This window comes from Ovis aries, chromosome 20 (genome assembly GCF_016772045.2).
Source record: "Ovis aries strain OAR_USU_Benz2616 breed Rambouillet chromosome 20, ARS-UI_Ramb_v3.0, whole genome shotgun sequence".
NCBI lineage: Eukaryota > Metazoa > Chordata > Mammalia > Artiodactyla > Bovidae > Ovis > Ovis aries.
The window spans coordinates 42,327,914-42,348,851 of record NC_056073.1 but is presented as its reverse complement, the minus strand read 5'-3'; the positions used below and the strand labels follow the sequence as shown (position 1 = coordinate 42,348,851).

The window sequence follows — 20,938 nt, the reverse complement described above, 5'->3', positions numbered from 1 at the left end:
TACAGACGGGAAAACTGAGGTTGGAAAGATGAAGTCACTTGCCAAAAGCCCCAAAACTCATAAGAGACAGGGCCGAGATTAAAATGCAGGCAGTCTGGCGTCAGGGGTCAGGCTGTTGGCCATGACTTGAAGGCTCATGTTACACCAGAGCTGAGCTAAGATAGGATTCAGAGGAGCAGAAAAGCATCTGACCCACTTCTGGGTATATAGTCAAAATTATGGAAAACCAGGTCTTGACGAGGTATTTGTGCATTGATATTCACTGCAGCATTACTCATAAGAGGTACAAGCAACCTGTTGCTCTTCAGGAGAAGGAAATGGCAACGCACTCCAGTATTCTTGCCTGGAGAATCCCATGAACAGAGGAGCCTGGCAGCCTGTGGTCTATAGGCTCGCAAAGAGCTGGACACGACTGAAGTGACTTGTACAGACTGATTTCACCCGTACAAGCAAGCTACATACCCATCAACAGATGAATGGATTTTTAAAATGTGACATACACACACACACACAAAATATTATTTAGTCTGAAAAAGAGATGGAATTCTGACACATGCTACAGCATGAGATGTCCTCATGGAGGCACCTGGAGGGCATCCTGCTAAGTGAAGCAAGCCTGTCACAAAAGCACAAATGTTATACAATTCCACTTATGTGAGCTGCTTAAAGTAGGCAAAACCAGAGAAAAAGTAGACTAGTAGTTGCCAGGGGCTGGAGAGAGAGGGAAATGGAGAGTTATTGTTTACTAGGGGCAGAGCTTTAGTTTAACAACTTAGCATATTAAAAGAGACATTACTGGCCAACAAAGGTCTGTCTAGTCAAAGCTATGGTTTTCTAGTAGTTTCTATGGTTTTCATGTACAGATGTGAGAATTGGACTATGAAGAAAGCTGAGCACCAAAGAACTGATTTTTTTCAACTGTGGTGTTGGAGAAGACTCTTGAGAGTCCTTTGAACTGCAAGGAGATCAAACCAGTCAATTCTAAAAGAAATCAGCCCTGAATATTCATTGGAAGGACTGATGCTGAAGCTGAAATTCCAACACTTTGGCCACCTGATATGAAGAACTGACTCATTTGAAAACACCCTGATGCTGGGAAAGATTGAAGGTGGGAGGAGAAGGAGACGACAGAGGATGAGATGGTTGGATGGCATCACCAACTCGATGGATATGAGTTTGAGCAAGTTGCAGGAGTTGGTGATGAACAAGGAAGCCTGGCATGCTGCAGTCCACGGGGTCGCAAAGAGTTGGACATGACTGAGCGACTGAACTGAACTGAGCTTTAGTTTTACAAGATGAAAGAGTTCTGGAGATGGTTGGTGGTAATGGTTGTACATTATGAATATAGTGAATATCACTGAACAGTACCCTTAAATCGGTTAAGATGGTAATTTTTATATTATGCATCAGTTCAGTTCAGTTCATGAATCACAGCACGCCAGGCCTCCCTGTCCATCACCAGCTCCCAGAGTTCACCCAAAGTCATGTGCATCGAGTCAGTAATCCCATCCAGCCATCTCATCCTCTGTCATTCCCTTCTCCTCCTGCCCCCAATCCCTCCCAGCATCAGGGTTTTTTCCAATGAGTCAACTCTTTGCATGAGGTGGCCGAAATATTGGAGTTTCAGCCTCAGCATCAGTCCTTTCAATGAACACCCAGGACTGGTCTCCTTTAGGATGGACTGGTTGAATCTCCTTGCAGTCCAAGGGACTCTCAAGAGTCTTCTCCAGCACCACAGTTCAAAAGCATCAATTCTTCGGCGCTCAGCTTTCTTCACAGTCCAACTCTCACATCCATACATGACCACTGGAAAAACCGTATTTACTACAGTTTTTAAATATCTGGGGAAAAAAATCAAAATGGATAAAAACCATCTGAAGAGTGTGAGCCTGTGGGGCTGCTCCAAGAGAGAACTAGGCTGCAGTCCTGCTTTGGGTCCGAAAGCTTGCAGATCTCCATGCTATGCGTCCTCCTGACCAGTACACACGACCTGAGCACACCTGCCCTGGCCCCTACCAAGAGAAAGCCAACTAGAAAGAGGCTCCATGTGGCTCTTCTAGAAATTGAAATAAAAAAGAACTCCATGTTCACCACGTCTTCCTGGAAAAGAGGAAAAGGGTCTGGGCCACCATGCTCACACAGCTGTGGGCACAGGCACCAAGTCTGAGGGGCACCATCTGATGAGGGGGGCAGCTGAGTCAGGCTGCAGCTGGCACCCAGCCCTCTCCTGCCCACCTGCCTCCTGCATGAGGCTTCCGGACCAAGAAGGCCCCACACAAGGCAAGCCTCAGGCCCGCCCTGCCTGCTCCTAAGAGACAGGAGGTATGAGCACCAGGAAGCCACAGAAACGGCCACAGATGAGGCTCAGAGTCCGACAGACCCCTGGTCCTTCCTCCCCAGCTCCTACTGTGTCTCCTGTGTGACAACTGGCATGGAAGCTCCAACTAGGGGCAAGACACAGACCCGCCAGCTCCCAGTAAAATGACTGCCACCTCTCCTCTGACCTACTGAAGCAGCCAAGGGTCGCTGGGGCACTGTCTGCCCCTTTAGAGCACAGGAAGCTGCGTACTGCATACCACCCCCATCCCTGGCCCGATGCTGAATGAACATCCAGCTCATGTTCTGCAGGCACACAAGAGGGCAGGTCACAGTGAGAGCCCAGAGCAGGCAGGGGAGCGCCCCCAAAGCTCCGGGGGGACGGGCACGGCAGACCCCAGAGGGACCACTCCTCACCTGACAAGCTGGACGGGACTGGAAGTAAGCTTGAGTCGGGGGCCGAGAGCCCTCCACTGAAGGCAACAAGTTCTCTGGATCTTTCTCCTGCTCTGGGGAAGGCGGCTGAGTCTCCTAGGGAGACTGGTGCCAGGGGCTGCGGTTTAAGTTCAACAATTTCTTTTTATTCCGTGTCTCAGAGCAGATTATTTACCGTCTCTGGGCCTCAGGTTTCTCCCCTGCAAAGCAGGACGAGAATATTTACTTTGTGCGGTTGTTGTGAGGAGCAGACCCTGGGAAAGCAGGGTTTGAAACCACAGCAAGCTGGAAATGGCCCTGATGTCGTGTGATGTGGGAACCCACAGAACACGCTCACAACAGCAAGGGCTCACAGCGCATTTAGTTTCTCCAGTTTGCCTTCATCATCCTGACATTACACTCTGCAGGGGCTGCCCAGGACCCAGGCCATGGGTCTCCCACAACCTCAAGCCTTGGAAGAGAAAACGAGCCTGGGAAGTACAAGGAGGAGACTTCAGCCATCAGAAAACCCGATAACTGCAAAAATCCACATTACAAACTGCAAGGCTCAAGGGAGGGAACAGACCAGAGTGAGCTGAGAAGAGTTAAAAACACGATTTTTAAAAGTACTGTTTCTCCAGAAAGAGACAGACTTAGGGAATGGACTTGTGGTTGCCAGGGGAAAAACAGGGGAAGGGATAGGTAGGGAGTTGGGGATGGACATGTACACGCTGCTCTATTTAAAATGGATAACCAACAGGACCTCCTGTACAGCACGTGGAACGCTGCTCAGTGTTGTGTGGCAGCCTGGATGGGAGGGGAGTCTGGGGGAGAATGGAGACATGTCTATGTATGGCTGAGTCCCTTCGCTGCTCTCCTGAAGCTATCACAACATTGTTAATGGGCTATACTCCAACACACACACACACAAAGTACTGCTCCTCAGCAAACTCCTCTGATGTCCTTGGGACACTCAGTTGACACATGCGTGAGCTACTTGCATTTCACAGATGTCACCATCACGTTTGATAATAAAGGAAGGCAGGTGCCACCACCTGCCTGGCCAGGAGCCCTTGGACCACACACCTCGGGGATGCTGGGGGCCTTGAGGGGCACCTCTCCATCTCTGGACACCAGACGAGCCTCAGGATGCTGCAGCCCCCGAGCCTGGGAAGGGACATTTGGAGCTCAGCTCTGCCCCAAGAGAACAATGACTGGTCCCTAATGGAAAGCTGATGACAGCTTCTGGCCGGACCGAGAGCAGAGGCCTGGGAGTGCACGAACCTACAGCAGCGTGATCGACATTTACACGCACGGGGCTGAGAATTCTGGAGCACCAAACAGGCGGGAAACCCAGGTGGAAACAGACTGCCCTTGCTACCAGCCAAGTTTTAGCGCTGAACTCCCTTTTCTTCTTAGTGTTAGAAGAAGGCAACCAGCCCACCATGTGTCTATAGACGGCTGGTCCCTTCCCCAGCTCTCGAGCCCGGCTGAACGTCCTGGCTCTGGTTTTAGTGCCTGTTGGGCTAGAAGGTGAGCCCCGGTCCGGGGTGACGCTCATCAGTGAGCAGTGTGAAAGCCGGGGGCTGGGGAGGAAGTGGGGAGCGTGCGAAAGCAGAGGGGGAGGAGGTGCCGCGGGAGCCCACGGCCAGCGGTGGAAACGCAAACTTGACGTTGTCATGTTCCTGTCACCTTCTGATCTCCGGTACCCAGGGTGACAGCGCCAGCTTCTTCTTTCCCCCGCCTTTCACACCCGTACGTGCAAGACCACTTCAAGGAAAAGGAAAAAACGACTCCAGTGTTTAAATCAAGAAGCTGATGAACCAGCAGAATTCTCTCTCTACATCCAACAGAAGAGCCAAGAACCTTCTCTGAGGGAATCCTCGGGCCTCCTCCCAGGGCAGGGAAAGGGGCCCTGCCCTCCATTATCTGCACCGTCTATGCATGCCTCTTGCAACAGCTCTGAGCTGCAAGGGTCCCTGCCGTCCACCATCAGAAGCAGAGGACTCTCCAATTATTTACTTAATACACAAGGTCCACCAGGGGCCACGTCTCTGCTTTTTCCCTGACCTGGCTCATAAGCACCACGTTAAGACATCCATCTTCTCGATCATCCCAAACGTGGAAACAAACATTCTAATGAGCACCAGGGTCCCTGGTGGAGTCACTAGGGTACGGCTGATACAAAAAGCTTGGTGAGAAATGTAGTCAGCTGCTGCCCTGGGCCCCTCACTCAGACACTGGGCTTCTTAGAAACAACTCTCTGCCCAGAACTTTCTGGAAGAACCAGACCCAAGCCCAACACAATAGTGTGTCATGAAATGGACTGAGTGGGTTGGTAAAGAGTGTGGGATGCCAGCTCGGTAGAAACCCAGACAAGATCCCAAGAACATGAGCCCAGACGTGACCATACAAAGAAGTGCTCATGGGTGCCTCACAAATGAAACACGGAGGAAAGACCCAGGAGGGACTGAGGCGGAGGGAGGGTCTGTTCATTCCAGGAAAGAAACAAAAGCAAGGGCATCTCCATGCAAAATGAGAGGCCCTGGCCGGCCACAACCCGCCTCCCAGTCACTGGCCTAGGCCGGGAAGTGACAAAAAGTCTGCAGGGTAAAGCTGATCCCTGCATGGCAGGCACTGCACTCCCAAAGGGCTGCATTGCACCGAAATGAAAGGGTGGCTGCATTCGGGAGCTGGTCCCTTTGCATACCATCAACCAGGACATTCAGCTAGCTTGCTGATGTTTCAAAAACTGCCCAACTGCCTCTGTGATGCAAAGGAGGAAGGTTTCAGACACTACAAGGGAACTAACAAGCAGAAAGATGGATATTTCCTGCTGGCCAAGATCTTGGAGTCACTCAGGTACTGCTGATACAAAAAGCTTGGCTAGAAATGTAATCAGCTGCTGCCCTGGGCCCTTAACTCAGACACTGGGCTTCTTAAAAACAGCTCTCTGCCCAGAACTTTCTGGAAGAACCAGACCCGAGCACAGCACAATAGTGTGTCATGAAATGGACTGAGTGGGTTAGTACAGAGCATCTTTCTTCAAAGAGCGGAACAGAAAAGAGTTATCCTATGTATTTAGTTCATCACCTTCCAGGATGGCTACAAACTCCACCAACGCCACCTTCTCCTCTCCAAAGAGGACCCCTCCCTTCCATCAGAACATCCACCCTAAGGAGTCTCGATTTCCAACTTTTTCAAAAAGTTACTTCCAGTCATTGCACTAAAACCTTGTATGTGCTTAACTCTGCTTAATATTCACAACCTGACTAACACACTTAAGGAAGCTGAAGCTTAAAGAGGTTAAGATGTTCGCCTTATATTTGGCCTTTGGAGACTACTGCCAGTCAAACACATCACAGGATTGGTTTTTAAGCAGTCATCGCAGACCGAGGCAGAGAAGAGGGAAGAGAATAAACAACTGGAAATCAAAGAAGAATATGGGTTTCTGTGATTTCAAATGGAGCTGGTTTGCCTGCAGTTCTGAGAAAGTCAGACCACAGAAGTATGGCTGTCCTGTGCACACCTAACCCAAGGGCTCTGGTGCTCAACCATCCCCAGCAACCGCTGCCAGCTTAGAGGACGCCTGCCTGTCTCAAATAAGTGCAAGACTTGTCATTCTGAGCCTTCCTCTATGGATTTGAGAAATGTCCCATCGGCATCTCAAGAGTTCTCTTGGCAAGCAGAATGGCTGAGCTAGTGATACAAGTTGTCCTTTACTGAGCTCCAATGATATATTGGGCACCGGGCTGTGTTATCTCTCTTTATCTTCCCAGGAGCCATACATGTTAGATAATGTTAGCCCCACTTCATAGGCAAGAACACAAAGCTACTTAGCTCTCAAACTTCTCCACAGTCTTATTTGAGCCATGGTTCTCAACAAGGCTACCCACGACAGGGAGAAGGAGAATACTTAAAAAAAAAAAAAAAATCTGTGCCTATGTTCCATGCCTATTTATGATCTAGGATGTACCCTGGACATCCAGAGTTTTAAGAGCTCCCCAGGCAATTCTAACACACAGTCAAGACAGAACAACAGCACCAGGGCAAGTAAATGGAGGAGGAAGGATTCAAACCCCATTCTCTCTGATTCTAGAGCCTGTTTTCCTATAGGACCGTCCACGGTGAAAGCGTCTGTCACTCAGTCGTGTCCGACTCTTTGTGACCCCATGGACTCCCCATCAGGCTCCACTGTCCATGTAATTCTCCAGGCAAGAATACTGGTGTGGGTAGCCATTCCCTTCTCCAGGGGATCTTCCTGACCCAGGGATTGAACCCAGGTCTTCTGCATTGCAGAATCTTTACCATCTGAGCCACCAGGGAAATGAACTGAAATGAAGACCATTATGTGTAACAATAATAATTGTCACAAGAAATCTAAACAAGACCGACTCTTCCCATCCAGGCTGCCCAGGTCTTCTATCCAGCTTCAGGCCTTCCAACTGAAGGATCAGCACGAGTTCCGTGAACCATGCCTCCCTCCTAGACTGGAATCAGTCAGTCTTCAGACACCTGCTCTCAGAGCTCTCCCTGGGCAGCTCTCCTCATTTCTAGAAAACCAAGAGCTGAGACTTCTTCCCATCCCCGGACTGGCTTGGTCTTCTGGAAGCAATTCTACCAACAAATGTTTTCAAAAATCAAAACCAGATCTGTTTCCTATTAAATTAGAGAACAGCTTTCTATGTCAACAGTCCTTGGGTTATTACCCAAACAACTCTACTTCGTTTGTAAAAAATGCAAAGCCCTTTAAATACTTTAAAATAAGCACTTATGTCATCTACTAACAAAGCTTCAGTTTTGCCAAACCGGTCCCAGCATACGTCCGTCCTGTTCTCAAAACATTCTCTCCTTTTCTCCTCTCTACAGATCTTCCCCACATGACAGACGAGGACCACGGCAATCTTCTGGATTTTCAGATGGACAGGAGTAAAGAGTGGAATTTGGCCTGGCACACTGATGACTGCATCAGCTATTCAGAAAGTAATCAGACCATCACAGGGAAGTCCTTCCACAATCCACGACGGCCAATGTTAATATTATTTCATTGCATGGTAAGCATTTAGCGTTAAGCCCTCCTCCTCCAGAGTGAGGGCAGCAATGTGCCCTCAGTGTTGAAGAGAAACACACTTGATGTCAGTTCCTTGGATGCGGAGGTGAGTTGGGGATGTAGCCCAGACTAGTACTGTGCGTTCCTGGGTTCATATGCTCCGTCCTGTTCACAGGGAGCCAGCCAACCCCATGGCGTCATGGACTCCACAGGGCTGAGAAGCCAGGACCTTTATCTCACCAACTATTGTGGGTTTTCACCCACTGTGACCTCAGGCAAGCTACCTAAGACCCAAAGCCCAAGTTTCTGGAAGCACTCCGAGACCCCCTCCAGCTCCACTGGTCCGTGGGCACCAGCATGGGTGTCCCCTCTCCTCCTGTGTCCACCCGACATGCCTGTTGCCGCCACATCCTACAGGCTTCAACCTCCTCTTTCTGAACCAGTGAGGCTTCTGGTGAAAAGCTTCCTGGAAAACAGCAAATCTGAGATCTCTGGAAACGATGGGTGTCTCTCAAGCAAAATTCAGCCCTCATCACAGACGCATGTGTATCCAAGGACAAAGGGGCAAATGTTTCAGAGTTCGCTTCAATTTTATACTTTAGGCAAAGACTTTACCTTTGAATCTTCTCAGCTCCCCTACAGAAAGCAATCTCTAATTATTGAGTGAGGCCCTCCCCCAAAGGTCACTAAGTTAATAACACAAACAACAGTCCGCCTAGAACAGCCCGTTCATCTCACCAGTAGCATGCTGACATCCCGTCTTCTGCACACGGCGAGGGGACTAAACACGGCAGAGCAGCCCTTCAGCCTCTGGCAGAAGGCGAAATGGAGGGAGACCGGGGAGGGAAGCAGAATTCTGGTGGAGGCGACAGCAGGCAGCCATCCAAACTCTCGTCACTCCATCTCTGTAAAGGGCCAGATCTCCTGAGGTTCCTGGAGCACCACTTTATTCACATGTGAATATCGAGGAGCTAATACGCGTCTCACTGAGATCTCAAGACTGCCCGGTCACAACCCCCTGTTTGTTCACTATGGTTAATGCTCTGCACTTGTATCAGGCCCTGAATTTAAGAAGGCCAAGCTCCAAACCCACCCGCCCTGCCAGAATAGCCATAGAATTCAAACGATTTAGGAAAACAAAACTCTCCTTTGACATTTTTCTCAAAGGCCAAGACAAGCAGATCATGTCCCCTGGCAGTGCCTGGGTTCCATCCTCTCAAAACCACAGTCTGAAGCTCACAGATGACTCCTCTGCCTACAGAACCATCAGGAATGACCGCTGGGTCTGCCATCTCTGTTATCCCTAACAAGTTTGCTTTCAAAAGAAAGGTAACATTTCTCCCTTAATCCGGCACACAAGAGGTGTGCTCTGGGAAACACTCTAATGCTGCAGCCCAGAGGATGCGCCAATGTAATAACGGCGCATGTCATCTTTAAGAGACCGTTAGCCTTAGGCCACACGTGACACAGTCCGTCCGGCTGAGTTACATGGTCTGCACATCCATCCTTGTCCATCCTACGCCTCTCGGGCTGGACACCACAGTGAGGTCCGATCGCTTAACACAGCACCACTCCAGGGACCCAGGTGAGTATGGCAGCCTTATTCAAAGAAATGCACAGGGTTCACATTTACCACGTGATCAAAACTAAGACCACCAACGCTGGACAGAGATCTGCTGACGTGATTCCACCGAGAATGTGTAACCTGAATTTAACAACGAGGAGACCCAGTCAAACCCCACATGAGAGACATTCTTTTTAAAGATGAAGAAACCATATTCTTCTAAAATGTCACATCACAAAAGCCCAAGAAAGGCTTGAGCATGTTCCAGACATTGCAATTGACACTGGCTAAAGAGACATATGGCACCCCACTCCAGTAGTCTTGCCTGGAAAATCCCATGGACAGAGGAGCCTGGTGGGCTGCAGTCCATGGGGTCGCAAAGAGTCGGATACGACTGAGCGACTTCACTTTCACTTTTCATTGTCATGCATTGGAGAAGGAAGTGGCAACCCACTCCAGTGTTCTTGCCTGGAGAATCCTACAGACGGCAGAGCCTCGTGGGCTGCCATCTGTGGGGCTGCACAGAGTCGGACACGACTGAAGCGACGCAGCAGCAGCAAAGAGACGTAACAACTAAACGCAGTGCCTGACCCTCAGCTGGATCCGGGTTAGTGGGGGAAAAGCCACAGGAGACGTGACCAGATCCCCTGGCAGAACTGGAGTATGGGAGGCAGATGAAAGCACTGTATCAAAGATTAAAGTCACCAAAGTTGATCCATGTGTGGGGGTTACGGAAGAGAACACCCCAGTTCTTAGGAAATACATACTGAAATACTTAGGAAGTTAGAGCCACGATGTACGCAACTTACCCTTAAACGATTAAAACGAGAAAAAGAGGCATGGGAAGGTGTGTAGACAAAGAGCACAAGCAAGAACACACAAGCGATAAATGTTAACAGCAGATGAATTGGGGTAAAAGATCAATGGTGTTTTTTGCACTATTTCTTATTCCTGTAACTCTTCTGTAAGCTTGAAATTAATTCTAAATAAAAAGTCAGGCAAGTGATGCTGAGGGCCTGAACTGGAACAGCACTGGCTGCAATGAAGCACGGAGGAGAGTAAACTCTGGGGTGACTGGTAGGATATGGGGGGATATGGGAGAGAGATACCTAGGGTGGCTTCCAAGTCTCAAGAGTGTGAGCCTGAGGGGCTTGTGGTGCCAAAGGATTGATGCTTTTGAACTGTGGAGAAGACTCTTGAGAGTCCCTTGGACTGCAAAGAGATCCAACCAGTCCATCCTAAAGGAGATCAGTCCTGGGTGTTCACTGGAAGGACTGATGTTGAAGCTGAAATTCTAATACTTTGGCCACCCGATGTGAAGAACTGACTCATCTGAAAAGCCCCTGATGCTGGGAAAGATTGAAAGTAGGAGGAGAAGGGGATGACAGAGGATGAGATGGCTGGATGGCATCACTGACTCAATGGACATCAGTTTGAGCAAACTCTGGGAGTTGGTGATAGACAGGGAGGCCTGGCATGCTACAGTCCATGGGGTCACAAAGAGTAGGACACGATTGAGCAACTGAACTGAACAGAGGCAGGGAAGGAAGCTGGCCTAGCAGGAAACAGGAGATGCCTCTGAATAAAGGTATGGTTTTAATGGTTCCTTCAAAAATGTCTTAACAACTTTTCTAATTGGCCACACCTGACTCTGGCCACAAGCCAATCTACACGGGGGAACACGTTCACATACACAGGTATTTTCCATTAATTGACACTTTTGCTTTGCAAGTGCCCAATCGTTGCACTCAGGTAAAGGCTGCCCCCTCACTCAGCCCAAAGGGAAGCCCTAGAGGGCAGAGGAGAAGACTGGTCTCCGCAGAGCCCGTCGCCCACCCCAGCAGGCATGTGACACAGCCAGCTCTCCGCTCAAAGGAGATGCTCCGTAAAAAGCACTGGCCAGCGGTTTCCCTTCTTTTCTGCCATTTTAGCCCCAAGGAAAGGGTGTTCTTATTGGTCTTCTACCAAAGAGGGATCTTGTGAACAATTCTGAAAAGAAAACAAGTTTCCAAATGCCATAGCAACACTCAGACTTCCTCACCAAAGCCACGAGGAGCAGAAGGTCTGCCTACTCCTCGCATGTTATTTGCAGGACTCATGGCTTTGCAGTGGCTCTTGAAAGATAAGGAGAAACACACTTAGGCCACATGTAGGTAAAGGCAGCATCTCACCCCACTGAACTGTCAGGGGATTTACAGGCTCTCAGAACAGCCTCGGACAGCCATGCTTCTAGTAACTGCCCTCCAGGGGCTGGAGGCCTGGAGTCCCTCCTGAGACAGCTCTGTGCCTGCAGCTGCTGACTTCCAACTCTGCCTCTAGAGACAGAGCCAAAAGGGCTTTGGACGCAGGGGCTAATTTTAAATGCTGGAACATGAAACATGGTAGAGTGATCTTCTGCCCTTAGAGAGCCAAATACCCAACCACCCAGGCCACCTGCAAGCAGAAAACACAGACGCTTAGACAAACAAATCTGTGTTTGGGTTCTCATGGCTCGTGAAAGATACAACAGCCAAACACAAGAGTTCATACTCTCCTCCACTTTCGGTTCTTGCCACAAAGGGTGTAAGATGTGACCTCCCCAGAAGAGAAGTCTATTCTCAACGGAATGCTTTCCTACAGCATTCAGGAAAAGCCATGTGGCTTCTATTCAAAGTTCACATCAACAGTCTAAATATGTTAAGGTTAAGACCTTGCATTTCCTCTCCAATGATCTTTCCCCATCCATAAATTTTTTCTCACTTATATCAGACTAACTGGCTTTCCTGACTTGGCTCCAGAGAATCTATAACCTTATTTGATAACGAATCTTGCTGCCAGAGTTGCCCTGATGAGCAGGCATGCCAGCCAAACTGTTTCAGAAAATTCCCTCTTTATTCTGGAAAGTCAAGCTGATTTTTACACCTGGACTAGAAGTGCTCTGGCAACGACCAGATTCTCTGTGCGGCTGGTGGGACATCGGTGCTAAGGAGGCAACGTTCAGCGATTTTAACTTACCTGAAGCTGCTCTTAGGGCAAGCAGAGGAACCCAGAACCCAGATGCCATGAGTTAGCACTGGGGGCGACACTGCCGTGTGGGGCTTTCCTTCACTGGCTTTCAATCACTTAAAAGTCCATGAGTGCGGGACTCCTCAAGGCCACTCCCAGGCTTGGAAGGAAGTGAACTGGTAGGAAGATCCCCAGAACTCAGCATATAGTTATACCCACAGCTGTGGCAAAAGAGTACCAAGCAACAGCACAAAGCAAAGGCACGTGGAGTGACATCTGGGGGACACCAGGCTCAAGCCTCCGAGAGTCCTCTCCCAGTGAAGCCACATGGGATGCCCTTGATTCCTCCAGCAGCCAACTGTGACCACAGGGAGGAAAACCCAGCAGAGACTCAGTGTCCAGGGTTTTATTGGAGACTGGTCACATAGGCACCCTCTGCCTGGCATGTGCCAACATCCCAGACTCCCAGGAGACAAGCTGGTGTTCAGTATAAACTACACTGTTTGCACAAACAGGCAGTAGGCCCTGATTACTTCTTAGGGAAGGTTTTATAATAGCACAGCGAAGTGTTTACCAGTCAAGCTTCCAGATACCGGCCAAGGGTCAGTCTCCCCACCCAGCCCTTCTCAGCGGAGCAGACTCAGGTCTGTGCAGCGAGTAAACCAAGACTCAGCCCAAGGGACGTGCATCCCAGACCCCAGCAACCCAGGATCCTCTTTGTTAAGGTTCCCACCCGCCTTGATGTCAGTGTGGTTCACACCTGCAGGCCGGCTGCTTCCACGCACAGGCCTTCCTCTCCATCGGCTGTGATGGTCACTTTGTGCAGCCTTGGCAGCTCTGGCCAGAGTCCCTGATGGACATCACAAAGTTTCTCAGAACCAGAAGGGCCCTGAAAGAACACTGGTTCATTCCCCTCAGGATACAGATGAGGAAAGGGACCCTTAGGGAGGGTAAGTGCCCAGATCAAGCCTGCCTCTGAAAGCCTGTCTTCTGCCAGACTCTCCCAGCCTCTGACACTAAGCAGGCCCTGATCCACGGCCTTCAGCCACGACCCACAGGCCGAAGAGACGAGAAACAGATGAGCAACGCGGCGGGCTGGGCCCAGGGAGCGGCCTGGCTGTGTGACGGGGCCTGGGGAGGGCTGCCTAGCAGTTCAGTCCTGGTGAACACGGGGCATGCAGCTCATGAAGTCCAGTGCATCCCCATCCACACGAGGCCTGCCTGCAAGTGTCCTGAGATTTTATCAGCGGAGTCCTCCGAGCAGCTATCAGGCAGGCAGTGGTTTGACAGCTCCAGGGGATCCTTGGCTTGAGGCCAGGAGCTTGGGGGTCAAGGGCAGCCAAAGGCCAAGCAGCGTCCCTTGGCTCCAAACAAACGGACTGTCATCCCAAAGCAGCTGAAATGCGAATCAGCAATGGACCGGCACCAGACTGGAGCAGTAAGGAGCAAGGTCAGGGGGTGGTCCCCCAAGGTCATTGATGATCATCCCAGATCAAATCCACCTGGAGGGAGGGCGCCTATGTGCTGCTTTCTTAAACCTCAATTCATTCTCACTCACAGAAGAGAGGCAGACACGTGGGAATGTGAGAAAGGCTAAAGAGACCCTGGCTCTGCCTGGCTGCTCTCTTAAATCGAGGAGGCAATAGAAAGGCAGGTTTGGACTTCATGGTGGCTCAGTGGTAGAGAATCTGCCTGCAGTGCAGGAGACGCAGGAGACATGGGTCAGATTCCTGGGTCAGGAGGATCCCCTGAAGAAGGAAATGGCAATCCACTCCAGTATCCTTGCCTGGGAAATTCCATGGACCAAGGAGCCTGGTGGGCTACAGTTCATGAAATCAAAAAAAGAGTCTGACAAAACGGAGTGATTAAACAACAACAACAAAGGCAGGTTCGGGTGGTGGTAGCTGCTTTCTAATGTGCAGACTGGGAAACAGGAAAAGCAACAGTAAAAAAAGAAGCTCTGATGGGAAATGAGACAGAGAGCCCCCTAGGGCCCTGGCTGGAATCCTTCCCAAGGCTGAGCCACGGCCCCTCCGTCTGGGGCTCTGCAGACACCGTATCCCCGAATCACAGCTCTCCCACCCAGCCCCGTTAGATCCACTCCTGGAGATGGTTTCTGGGACCTGCAAGAAACACAGGCTTAAGGAATGCAGGTAGCAACAGCTGACCAGACTTTGCTCCTTCACTATGATAAAGGAAGGCTGTGGGAATGGTCCAGATGAAAGGCGTCTGGAGACCCAAGGGCAGGGATGGCCGGGCCCGTCGGATGAGACGTGTACCCTCAGCACCTCCCCAGGCCTGGTCCTCAGCTCGGGTGCTGGAGCCAGGCTGAAGACAGACTGCATCCCTTTAGAGTTTTCAGACCTGACCACACAGTTAACCAACCCTCTGCATTCCTTGTCTATAAAATGTCTGACTATAACAGGCCCACCAGCCTTTCCCAAAATCAGTGGTCCCAGATTCCCAGATTTTAAAAAGGTAATATGATGTGTTTGCTGGAAGTCACATATCACCCCCATGCTTTTTTGCCCCAAAACGTGCAAATATGCACATGATGGGAGAAAATAAATGAATGGCTTCACACGCGTTCAGCTCAGGTACTGTAATCAAGAGAGTTTACACCAACCAAAGAAAACATTCGATTTTTGGAGTTGAGTTTTGGGTTTGGGTTTTTTGTTTTTTTTTTCCCCCTAGAATTGAGGATTAGGGATCATAGTCCTAAATCCATCTCATCAGCTAACTGGGTGGATAACTCGGTTAATCCAGGCACAGTGCTCTGCAGAAGGCCTGCACCCGCCTGACTACCTTGCTCCATGTCTCTCTCACTGGCTGCAAGCTCCTTAAAACGCAGATAGCATCTTAGTCATGTTTCATCCACCTTAGCACGTAGCAAAGTGTTTTGCGCATAGCAAGGCTTGAATAAATGTTTGTTAAGTGAATAAACCTAGTTTCAAAGACAGCTTTTTTTTCAGTATTCAAAACACAATGGATCTTTGCAAATTCCCTGGAGGGGACAATTACTTCATCATCTGAAGATGTGAGAACCTAGAAATTCAGGTGCTAACATCTGTAACACTTTCAATTCACCCTTTTGAAAACATCTTCAATAACACAAAAGGCTTGCAACTTTAAAACAAGCAAGTGAATAGCAGAGGTAATAGCAGAAGCAACTTATATTTAGTGAGAGCTAAATGTGCCAAGTCTTGTTTAAAGAACCTTACGTGTATTAACTTATCTGATCCATCAACCATTTTTTTTAAGTCGCCCAATTTACTAAAAGGAAGCAAGCCAATAACTTGCTCAGGAACACACAGCTACCAAGTGGCAGCTGTCAATCGCAGGCTATCAAACCCTATAACACACATTCCCATGGCCTCGCCTGTAAGGTGAGCACAAAACCCCTTTTGCCCCTGTTACAGGCTGACCTGTGTCCCCCACACCCACAAAAGACACAGTCCCAACCCCGTACCTGCGAAGGTGACTTTATTGGGAAGGGGGGTCTTCACAGACCATCAGGTTAAAATGGGGTAACTGAGTGGGTTACCCCAACATGACTGGTGTCCTGATCAAAAGGGGGACATAGACACAGACTCAGATGCAGGGAGAACGCCGCTGAACATGAACGCGGAGATGGGTGGATGCTCGCGAAGCCAAGGAATGACAAAGATGGCCAGCGACCCACCAGAAGCTGAGGGACAGAGCTGGAATGGGTGCTCCCCGGGGCCCTTGGAAGCAACCAGCCCTGCCGGCACCTTTGATCTCAGTCTTCCAGCCTCTAAAGCCTGTGAGAAAATTACGTTCTGTTGTTTACACCGCCCAGCTGAGCCTTGGAAGGGCAGGTCCGGGAAGCTAATAGAAGCCCATCAAGCTAATAAAACGAGGCTGGAGCCAGCAAGGCTGACGTCTCGTTCTCAGAGACTGTCCTGCAGTAACAGTTGCTGACACCATGATGCACACATGTTGGACCAGACAGCGACAGATACAGGATGCTCGTGCGGTTTCTTGTTTACAGGCATGTCCCTGAATCCTATTTCCTGGCCTCGCAGTGACTACTTCTTCTAAAATCAAACCAAGAGAAGACTCTTCTGTGCTACCCAGTCGCTCCCCAGAATGAGCAACAGCACAGCCACCCCTTCACCCACGCCCACCCCGCCCATGAGCACATCATTGCACACACCCACGCACCCACCCCCCGTCACAAAGCAGCTCTTCCCTCCCCACTGCATAAGACACTGCCTCACTCTCCAGCTCCCACGGAGCTCGGCCTGCGGTGATTCAGAGGTGACAAGTGACAGCTGGGGACAGATGCTGACACCTCCCGGTCCCTCTGGGGGTTGCCTGGCAGAGACAGAGGTAGCCCCCACATGGGACACCAGAACAGAGTTGGGGAAGAGGGAGATGGGAGACCCCAGGACCTGGCTTTGTCCTCTGATTGTCACTCCTATCTGCTACCCCGACACAAAGCCTCAAGTAGAGTATCCGTGCACTGGGGTGAGATTTTATACCATCCAATACTGCAGCTCCTGGTGGAGTTTAGGGTTCAGTCATCTGAGGCTCCCTGATCAGAATCTCTGGGCATGTGCACCCATCACACTGGGGTCCTGCACGCACGCACACACGCCCCCCACCCCCACCCCGCCTTCCGCCCAGGCCCCTGCCCCTGCCAGCATCCTTAGGGATTCTGGAAGCTTGGCAGTGAGCATGTACACCCCGAGATAGTGGTCAGGTTTCTGACTCCATCCAGACTGAGTTTTATGCTGAGGGTTGGTTCTCTCAGAGGTCCCTATCACTACATCACCGTGGTAATTCCAGACACCCATCAGGGTTTTGTTTCCTGCTGCCCCAGCTCACAGAAGCCGTGGAGAATTGTCCCAGGCAGGCAGGCTGCCACAGGTAGGGAAAGCAACCTTGTCTCTGGACTGAAAATGGTTGTAGAAACCCCAGAGATGATAACACAGGTTATTTGTCAAGAGAAAATCCTTATGATAATACACCACAGACTGACGGGAAATTGCTGAAACTGAAGACAAAGGGGTCTCCTTCAGCCCCAACAGGACAAACTAGAGGTCCTGCTAACTGCCAGTCAGCAGGGCCCTGCCTGGGCCACCTCGCATCCTGCTGGAAGCAGGGAAACCCGTGCAGAAACTTCTCAGCTGCATTCACCACAGCTGCTGCTGCTAAGTCGCTTCATTCATGTCCGACTCTGTGCGACCCCATAGACGGCAGGCCAGCAGGCTCTGCTATCCCTGGGATTTTCCAGGCAAGAGTACTGGAGTGGGTTGCCACTGCCTTCTCCGGCGTCAGTAGACACCCACACAAAGCACCACATTAGATCAGGAAGAGCACAGGTCAAACTGCCCCGTGGCCTTTCTGCACATCTGCGTCTGTCCACCCGCCTGCTGGAACCTGCTCTCATGGGGAAGGGACCCTGACTCTCCCAGGCAGCCTCACCTGCTCCCCGAGACGGTCATCATGTAACATCTGCCTGGTCAGCCTTCTGCGGACATTTCCAGACAGACACCACGGGACTCTCGGGCTTAGTGGCTCCTTGGCATGTGGGATCTTCCCACACTAGGGATCAAACCCGTGTGCCCTGCATTGGCACATTGGTCCGTATAGTCAAGGCTATGGTTTATCCAGTAGTCACATACAGATGTGAGAGTTGGACTATAAAGAAGGCTGAGAGCCAACGAATGGATGCTTTTGAACTGTGGTGTTGAAGACTCTTGAGAGTTCCTTGGACTTCAAGGAGATCCAACCAGACAATCCTAAAAGAAATCAGTCCTGAATATTCATTGGAAGGACTGATGCTGAAGCTCCGATACTTAGGCCACCTGATGCAAAGAGCCAAATCACTGGAAAAGACCCTGATGCTGGGAAAGACTGAAGGCACGAGGAGAAGGGGACGACAGAGGATGAGATGGTTGGATGGCATCACTGACTCAATGGACATGAGTTTGAGCAAGCTCCGGGAGACGGTGAAGGACAGGGAAGCGTGGTGTGCAGCAGTCCATGGGGTCACAAAGAGTCCGACATAACCGAGCAACTGAACACCAACTGCATTGGCAGGCAGATTCTTAACCACTGAACCACCAGGGAAGTCCCAAGGGTCTCCACTTTTAATGAGTCCCTCATGCACCCCCAACAGATCCATAGAAACACTGAGAAACTAATGCAGAAAAAGAAAAAGACACAAGCCTAGGGAATGCTGGAGCGGGAACTAGAGCCTGGATGACGTTACAGTTGATACTTCCCTTATGCCAGGAGCATTATTGATTATTGATGGAGAGTAGCTATTTCCCACTGTCAGCAACCATCTGTAACAAATGCCTGCAGCTGGCTGTGATTCAAGGTCAGCAAGACATCCTCAACGCAGTTCTAAACTGGACTCTACAACGTGTGTTCTTTGGAAGTGGCTGTCACTAGAAAAGTGAGCTCGGAGCTTTCGCAGGCCCTGTCCTCAGTGCCCTTGCACCATTTACTTGGGCTCCTTTAGCGACAGCCTTCAGTCATAAGCAAGGAGCATTTTCTATCCAGGCAAGAGCAGAGGCTCCAGATGAGATTCCTGGAGCTCAGACTGAGGTGAGTGGTTCAACTGGGGGTGGCTTCTCTCCTTCCCAGCAGCCTACCCCGTTCTGGAAGCCAAGAGACTGCAAGCTCCTGGAAGACAGGGACCCCACTCCCTTGCTTCCAATAGCTTCAAAATAAACCTTTGTTGAGTTGTCGCTGAGCTGAACTTCAGCAATTCCAGTGGGCCTCCCCAGAGGCCACAGATGACCAGTGTTGAATGAAGAGTTTTTGGAAAGAAAATGGGAATTCTATCAGTCCTGGGAATTCAACCAGAATCTGCCTTAGGTTTCGTTTCCCGCCTCTCTGGATGGGGGACACCGATGCCGCCCACATCAATGGGTTCCAGGGACGTCAGGGGTGACAAATCCTGTGGGGCACAGCAAGTCCCCTTGAATGTGTCATGCTTGAAGCTGAGAGGCAACTCAGAAGAGCTGTGTTAGGGGCCAAAGGGCAAGTTCAAATTGTGTCTCTGAGTTTCTGTCTTGTTCTGTTTTTTTGTGTGTGTGACCTGTTTTTGTATGTGATGGTTTAATCACTCAGTTGTGTCCGACTCTTGCAACCCCATGGACTGTAGCCCACCAGGCTCCTCTGTCCATGGGATTTTCTGGGCAAGAATATTGGAGTGGGGTGCCATTTCCTTCTACAGGGGATATTCCCAACCCAGGAATCCGACCCAGGTCTCCTACATTGCCGGCAGACTCAACTGACTGCGCTACGAGGGAAGCCCTTTGTTTTTGTGTCGAGTCTATTTTTCATTTCCCAACTTGGTTCTTTGGAAGCAGGGGCTCCATCTCATCACACTCTGAGTCTCCTTTGCAGCCGCTGGCTGAGTAGCTTGTAGGTACAAGGCAAGCTCCATCAACGCTGCTCCCGTGATGATGACGACAGACAGCCCCCTTTGCCCCCTGCCCCACAGGCTGGCATCTCTGTCTCCAAGCCAGAGCCGCTGGGGAGAGGGGAGGATGCCCCGGTTCCGAGGGGGCGGGAAGCACCTGCCCTCACAGGCACGGCCCTGCACAGACCCTCGCCACGAGGCCGTGGGAAGCGCCCTGGGTCTCCTGAGTCAGCCGCCACAGCTGCGATTCCTCCAGCAGTCGGTGAGCGAACCAGGGCCGCCTCCCCGTTTTGTTTTTCCATCCTGTGTCCGCTCACACCTTCCACCCTCCAGGGCAGGGCAGTGCCACTCTGCCCTTGAACTGCCAGCCCTCCTTTGGCAGTTGCTTCCGGTCAGCTGAATCCGCGAGGGCCAGCGGCTCTCTCCCACCGCATCTGGTATGCGTAGGGTGCACGCTCTCCTTCACCACGCGTTCCCTCTCTCTGACTTTAGAGAGAAGTCCATCGCCCCACCTCACCCCAGAATCGGCTATTCTCAGAACACATGGGAGCCGGGCCGTCTCCACCAAGACAGCCAGCGAGCGGAGGACCGGTCTTCCCAGCTCCGGGAGTGATGGTCACCCAGGACGCCTCTTGTATGCCATCGGGGCATCTGTGTGTACCAATGAGTCACCAAAACTCTGGGACACAGTGGGGCCACTTTCAGCCTGTCAGGCCTGAAGCTTAAAGTCCCAACAGCAGACCCAGGGGCCGACTGCCAATTCCTAGCTGTGTAACATCGGGCAAGTGACTTAACCCCTCTGTTTCTCCATCTAGAAATAAAAACCGTCACTTCTTCAGAAGGCAGTGGTAAGAATTAAGTGAGATGGCTGGCACACGACAAAGGTACTTTTAACAAAAAGGGCTGCATTTCTGTGCAGTGGCTTCTGACATCGCTCATCTTCACTGCTATCGTTGGACCCGTTTAAAACTCCTCTCATTATCTACACCCTGGTGGCTCAGATGGTAAAGAATCTGCGTGCAGTGGAGGAGACCCAGGTTCAATCCCAGGGTCAGGAAGATCCCCTGGAGGAGGGCATGGCAACCCACTCCAGTATTCTTGCCTGGAGAATTTCATGGACAGAGGAGCCTGGTGGGCAATAGTTCACGAGATCGCAAAGAGTTGGACACGACTGAGCGACTAACACTTAACATTATTTATACAG

The 20,938-nt window shown here is 50.7% G+C and overlaps 1 protein-coding gene across 2 annotated transcripts in view; it reads right to left on the bottom strand.

Annotated features, from left to right (window-relative positions):
* Positions 1 to 20,938, bottom strand: part of GFOD1 (Gfo/Idh/MocA-like oxidoreductase domain containing 1) — a 102,476-nt gene that overhangs the window by 56,561 nt on the left and 24,977 nt on the right. Inside the window, exon 1 of one of the 2 annotated variants that reach the window (XM_042237476.2) lies at positions 2,734 to 20,535. The exons of the other annotated variant lie outside the window; for it this stretch is intronic. The gene's annotated coding sequence lies outside the window, so the exon portion shown is untranslated. Of the gene's footprint in view, positions 1 to 2,733; positions 20,536 to 20,938 lie in introns of those variants that run through there. 2 annotated transcript variants of the gene reach the window in all.